The sequence below is a fragment of the Ovis canadensis genome, chromosome 5 (assembly GCF_042477335.2).
Source record: "Ovis canadensis isolate MfBH-ARS-UI-01 breed Bighorn chromosome 5, ARS-UI_OviCan_v2, whole genome shotgun sequence".
Lineage (NCBI taxonomy): Eukaryota > Metazoa > Chordata > Mammalia > Artiodactyla > Bovidae > Ovis > Ovis canadensis.
In genome coordinates, this window is record NC_091249.1 from 53,033,362 (window position 1) to 53,040,737 (window position 7,376).

Below are 7,376 nucleotides of genomic sequence, written 5' to 3' on the forward strand. Positions count from 1 at the left end.
ATGTATGGATGTGAGTGTTGGACTGTGAAGAAGGCTGAGCGCCGAAGAATTGATGCTTTTGAAGTGTGGTGTTTGAGAAGACTCTTGAGAGTCCCTTGGACTGCAAGGAGATCCAACCAGTCCATTCTGAAGGAGATCAACTCTGGGATTTCTTTGGAAGGACTGATGCTAAAGCTGAAACTCCAGTACTTTGGCCATCTCATGCGAAGAGTTGACTCACTGGAAAAGACTTTGATGCTGGGAGGGATTGGGGGCAGGAGGAGAAGGGGACGACAGAGGATGAGATGGCTGGATGGCCTCACTGACTCGATGGACATGAATCTGAGTGAACTCCAGGAGTTGGTGATGGACAGGGAGGCCCGGCGTGCTGCAGTTCATGGGGTCACAAAGTCGGACATGACTGAGCGACTGAACTGAACTGAACTGATGATGCAAAGAGCCGATTCATTGAAAAGAACCCTAATTCTGGGAAAGATTAAAGGCAGGAGGAGAAGGGAGTGGCAGCGGATGTGAAGGTTAGATAGCATCACTAACTCAATGGACATGAGTTTGAGCAAACTCTGGGAGATACTGAAGAACAGGGAAGCCTGGTGTGCTGCAGTCCATGGGGTTGCAAAGAGCCAGGCACAACTTAATGACTGAAAAATGAACAACAGACGATAGAATGCAAGAGACAACAAAAGCTGAAGGGCTGTGGAGTGAATCTTTGGAAGGTAAGAATAATAACAATGAGATTTAGATGGGTCTTTACAGGAAAAAATAATTCAATAAAAAAAGACAAAGCAGGCCGAGTAACTTCCAGTGGGAGATTAACTTGAACGAGAGTGTGGAGGTGGGAAAACACCAGGTACTCATGGGGGAACCGGCACAGGTCACCAGGTAGTGCAGAGTGAGCAGAGGAGGTTAAAACAGAAAGTGTAAATTGAATCTAAGGGGTTTCCTCAGAAGCCACTTTATTCTGCATGACACTAGTCTGACAGAGGCCTATTTTTTTCTATGTCCCTCTATCTCCATCTCCCTGTGTCTTCCCAGCTCTTCTTTCAATCACCTTCTCTCAGCCCTCTGAGCTAATCTGTCCTATCTGTATATCAGCCTCCAACTGAAAGCCCCAAGAACTTGGCGGGTAAAACATGTTTTATTTTATTTGTGAAAATAAAACCAGTCGTATAAGGAACTCTGCTCAATATTGTGCAACAACCTAAATGGAAAAAGAATTTGAAAAAAAAGAATAAATACATGTATATGTATAACTGAATCACTTTGCTGCACACCTGAAACTAACACATTGTTAATCAACAATACTCAATATAAAATAAAATAGCCAGGACATAGAAGCAGCCTAAATGCCATCAACAGTTCAGTTCAGTTCGGTTCAGTTGCTCAGTCGTGTCTGACTCTTTGCGACCCCATGAATCGCAGCACGCCAGGCCTCCCTGTCCATCACCATCTCCCGGAACTCACTCAGACTCACATCCATCGAGTCAGTGATGCCATCCAGCCATCTCATCCTTGGTCGTCCCCTTCTCCTCCTGCCCCCAATCCCTCCCAGCATCAGGGTCTTTTCCAATGAGTCAACTCTTTGCATGAGGTGGCCAAAGTACTGGAGTTTCAGCTTTAGCATCATTCCTTCCAAAGAAATCCCAGAGTTGATCTCCTTCAGAATGGACTGGTTGGATCTCCTTGCAGTCCAAGGGACTCTCAAGAGTCTTCTCCAACACCACACTTCAAAAGCATCAATTCTTTGGCGCTCAGCCTTCTTCACAGTCCAACTCTCACATCCATACATGACCACTGGAAAAACCATAGCCTTGACTAGATGGACCTTATTCGTCAAAGTAATGTCTCTGCCTTTGAATATGCTATCTAGGTTGGTCATAACTTTTCTTCCAAGGAGTAAGCGTCTTTTAATTTCATGGCTGCAGTCACCATCTGCAGTGATTTGGGAGCCCAAAAAAATAAAGTCTGACACTGTTTCCACTGTTTCCCCATCTATTTCCCATGAAATGATGGGATTGGATGCCATGATCATTTTCTGAATGTTGAGCTTTAAGCCAACTTTTTCGCTCTCCTCTTTCACTTTCATCAAGAGGCTTTTTAGCTCCTCTTCACTTTCTGCCATAAGGATGATGTCATCTGCATATCTGAGGTGATTGATATTTCTCCCAGCAGTCTTGATTCCAGCTTGTGTTTCTTCCAGTCCAGGGTTTCTCATGATGTGCTCTGCATCTAAGTTAAATAAGCAGGGTGACAGTATACAGCCTTGACGCACTCCTTTTCCTATTTGGAACCAGTCTGTTGTTCCATGTCCAGTTCTAACTGTTGCTCCCTGACCTGCATACAGATTTCTTAAGAGGCAGATCAGGTGGTCTGGTATTCCCATCTCTTTCAGAATTTGCCACAGTTGATAGTGCTCCACACCGTCAGAGGCTTTGGCATAGTCAATCAAGCAGAAATAGATGTTTTTCTGGAACTCTCTTGCCTTTTCCATGATCCAGTGGATGTTGGCAATTTGATCTCTGGTTCCTCTGCCTTTTCTAAACCAGCTTGAACATCAGGAAGTTCACGGTTCACGTATTGCTGAAGCCTGGCTTGGAGAATTTTGAGCATTACTTTACTAGCATGTGAGACGAGTGCAATTGTGCGGTAGTTTGATCATTCTTTGGCATTGCCTTTCTTTGGGATTGGAATGAAAACTGACATTTTCCAGTCCTGTGGCCACTGCTGAGTTTTCCAAATTTGCTGCCATATTGAGTGCAGCACTTTCACAGCATCATCTTTCAGGATTTGAAACAGCTCAACTGGAATTCCATCACGTCCACTAGCTTTGTTTGTAGTGATGCTTTCTAAGGCCCCCTTGACTTCACTTTCCAAGATGTCTGGCTCTAGATTAGTGATCACACCATCATGATTATCTGGGTCGCAAAGATCTTTTTTGTACAGTTCTTCTGTGTATTCTTGCCACCTCTTCTTAATATCTTTTACTTCTGTTAGGTCCATACCATTTCTGTCCTTTATCGAGCCCATCTTTGCATGAAATGTTCCCTTGGTATCTCTAATTTTCTTGAAGAGATCTCTAGTCTTTCCCATTCTATTCTTTTCCTCTATTTCTTTGCATTGATCGCTGAAGAAGGCTTTCTTGTCTCTTCTTGCTATTCTTTGGAACTCTGCATTCAGAAGCTTACATCTTTCCTTTTCTCCTTTGCTTTTCGCCTCTCTTCTTTTCACAGCTATTTGTAAGGCCTCCCCAGACAGCCATTTTGCTTTTTTGAATTTCTTTTCCATGGGGATGGTCTTGATCCCTGTCTCCTGTACAATGTCATGAACCTCATTCCATAGTTCATCAGGCCTCTATCAGATCTAGGCCCTTAAATCAATTTCTCACTTCCACTGTATAATCATAAGGGATTTGATTTAGGTCATACCTGAATGGTCTAGCGGTTTTCCCTACTTTCTTCAATTTAAGTCTGAATTTGGTAATAAGGAGTTCATGATCTGAGCCACAGTCAGCTCCCAGTCTTGTTTTTGTTGACTGTATAGAGCTTCTCCATCTTTGGCTGCATAGAATATAATCAATCTGATTTCAGTGTTGGCCATCAACAGAGGAATGGATAAATAAGATGTGGTACATATATAAAATGGAATATTTATTTTGCTGTTTGTTAATTAGTAACTGAGTCATGTTCAACTCTTTTGTGACCCCATGAACTGTAGCCATGTGACCAGATTCTTCTGTTTATGGTATTTTCCAGGCAAGAATATTGGGGTGAGTTGCCATTTCCTTCTCCAGCAGATCTTCTTGATCCAGGGATCAAACCCTTGTCTTTTGCATTGGTGGCCAATTCTTTACCACTGAAAGCTACCAAGGAAGCCCCAAATGGAATATTACTCAGCCACAAAAAGGAACAAAATTGTGCCATTTGCAGAGATGTTGATGGACCTAGAGTGTGTCATACACAGTGAAGTAAGTCAGAAAGATGAAAACAACTTTTGTATAATATCACTTATATGTGGAACCCACTGAAATGATACAGATGAACTTATTTGCAAAGCAGAAATAGAGACAGACATAGAGAACAAATGTACAGATACAAATAGGGAAAAGGGGTGATGGTATAATTTAAAAGATTGGGATTGACATATACATACTACTACGTAGCTTAGTTGTGTCCAACTCTATGCGACCCCATAGACTGGACTATGCAGCCCACCAGGCTCCACCGTCCCTGGGATTCTCCAGACAAGAACACTGGGGTGGGTTGCCATTTCCTTCTCCAATGTATAAAATAGATAACTAGTGACAACCTACTGTATATCACAAGGAACTCTACTCAATGCTCTATGGTAGCCTAAATGAGTGAAAGTGAAAGTCGCTCAGTCATGTCTGACTCTTTGCAACCCCACGGACTGAATAGTCCATGGAATTCTTCAGGCCAGAATACTGGAATGGGTAGCCTCTCTCTTCTCCAGGGCATCTACCCAACCCAGGGATCAAACCCAGGTCTCCCACATTGCAGGGAGATTCTTTACCAGCTGAGCCACCAGAGAAGCAAAAGAAGAAGTGTGTGTATACATACAGCTGATCACTTTACTGTACAGAAGAAACTGACACAACATTGTAAAACAACTATACTCCAATAAAAATTAATTTTAAAAATAAAATGAAAGACTAAAAAACAGTCATATACCAAAGAGTTAAAAGAAAGACAGAAATTAATGGCCTGGTCATTCGATTCCCAATGAACTGGTCATTTTGAAAATTCATCTACTTCAGTGGGATATAAAGCTAAAATCAAAGTGACTATTTAAATTATCATCCAACCTGGGACACCCCTGAGAGAGAAAGGAAGTGCTGTCCATGATTATACTGGGATGACAGAATAATAATTAGATCACAGAAAACTGGGAAGGGCAGTAAATTCACAGAAATATCTGACAGAGTATGGGAAGACACCCAGCTTCCACACTATCATCTGACTCTAGTGAAGGTAGGCACTCTTCTTTCCTTCTCACTTGGTTATAAAACTTAAGGGCCAGGACTGTGTTAAGTCTTCACTTTTGATTCAAGCACAGCTCACCAAGCTCTTGCATATCAATGGCCCTCAGTCAGTGTGGGCTGATTTTATGGGACAGGTAAAGAACAAGTGTGGATGGCAGGGAGACAGTCACAGGTAGAGATTCCATGTGGACCCTGGAGGTCACTGAGTAACCACTGATATATGTTTGTGGTGGGAGTAGAACTCCAGGGAATTTGCCCCTCATTCCTGTGCCTGTGCCCCTCTCATGATCAAGGTTCCTCACACTGTCCCACTTCCCCTTCTTCTGGTCCTGTCCCCAAGCTCCCTGTTTGAGTTTCTTTAATTGCAAGCTTGGGAGCTCCTATTCTTGGGTTGGAGTTTGAGGGCTCTCCTGGGAGTGGACAGTTTTTAACTTCCTCACTCAGGTTCTGTGTTAAGTACCTCATGGGCAGTGGGAGACAGTTCTGCAACGCAGCCTGGGAGGCAACCTATGGCAGGTGGACAGACATCAGAGGGTGAGCTCAGATGCACAGATCCTGACTCTGTTTCCATCTGCCCACCACCGTCTCCTCAACTAAGTCCGTTTTTCCCTTTCCTTTTTGGTGAGCGGAGATGTTGTCTGTCTGAGCCTCACTATCTAAGCTACAAAGTTGCTTGGAGCCTGAGGGTGATAAGGACACTCACAGCCTGGCCAAGAGGTTGGTGGAGGCTGAGGAAGGAGGTCAGAACTGGGGGGCTCCTCCCTGTCCTCTCTGACTTCATAACTGCAAACATACAAGAGGAGGACAAGAAAATGAATTTGATGCTGAAATCTCCACAGGGGACCTGCTGAATACTTTTTCTTCCAGGGAATCCACTTGAAGGTTAGTGAGGGTCTTTCTCCTGTCACCCACCCCTTTCTTTCTTGCAGTTTCTGTTGTGATTGCTACCTTTTTTGCCCCATTTTTACTTTCTTATCAGAATTTCTTCATCTTCTTATTTCCTCAAGCAGAGGTGACTTTTTTACTTTTTAAAGGAGTGTAGGCATTCACTCAGAGAAGGCGATGGCACCCCACTCCAGTACTCTTGCCTGGAAAATCCCATGGATGGAGGAGCCTGGTAGGCTACAGTCCATGGGGTCGCAAAGAGTCGGACACGACTGAGAGACTTCACTTTCACTTTTCAATTTCAAGCATTGGAGAAGGAAATGGCAACCCCCTCCAGTGTTGCCTGGAGAATCCCAGGGATGGGGGATCCTGTTGGGCTGCCGTCTATGGGGTCACACAGAGTCGGACACGACTGAAGCGACTTAGCAGCAGCAGCAGCAGCAGCAGCAGGCATTCACTATGTCTTTCCTCATCCTTTTTTTCTAGTTTTCTTTCTTTGATCTTCTCTTTTTGTTTCCTTGTTTCTCACTGTGTTTTTTTTTTTTCATTTCCTCTTTCTGTCTGGATTGGGGTGCTCAGCAAAGGGTTCCTAAGTGGAAGAGTGGTCTAAAGCAGGAAGACAAAAGATGAGTGGAGGAAGAGGCTGAAGAGTAGGGCTGGTATGAGACATAGAGTCAACCCATCCCTGAAAGAATATCACAGACACAAGATTTCTGCTTTACAGTGTCATTCCTAGGAAGAAAAGTAAAGACAGTAACTAAAATCCCAGGGAAAAGATTTTTCTATTTTAAAGAAATTTAACACAGAGAGAAAAGAATGAAGTTAAAGAGCAGAAAAAGATAAGCATGAGAGATGCTACACTAGTTTCTTGAGGGATCTGCATATTATAATTAATTATTCAGCAGTACTTACTGAGAACATAATATATACCAGTCACTATGCTAGAAATCAGAGATCACCCCATTGGAAAAAGTGGCATAAAGAACATAGGTTTTAGTTGGAGAAGAGGTAAACAAACAAATCCGTATGAATAAAATGTAGCACAGCCAAGCCATTGGCATATCATAAGCACAAGAGTGACATCATCTTGAGTGGCTTAAGTTTCAGGTGATGGTTTAACCCTCTGACTGTTGAGTGGAGAAACAAAGACACCTTATGCAACCTAAGGAGTGCATTCTTGGGTCAATGAATGTGATGTGGGAGGCCACAGAGGAAGGGGTCACCTGGTGTATGAGGGCCATCAGGGCATCTTCATAGCAGAAGCAAATCTGAGCTGAACCCTGAAAAACAACGTTTTTTCAGAGGAAGAATTTGAAGGATGATATGACAGATGAATGGAACAGCATGTGTGAAATGAAAGGGGGCAAAGAAAAGTAGTGTTAGGCAAGCTGCAGGTGTAAGTTCAGGTGGAGTGTAAGGCTCAAGAGGTGGTTTAGCACAAAAAGCTGGAAAGGGAAAGCAAACCACATAGGTCTTCAATGGGATAGAAGGGGAT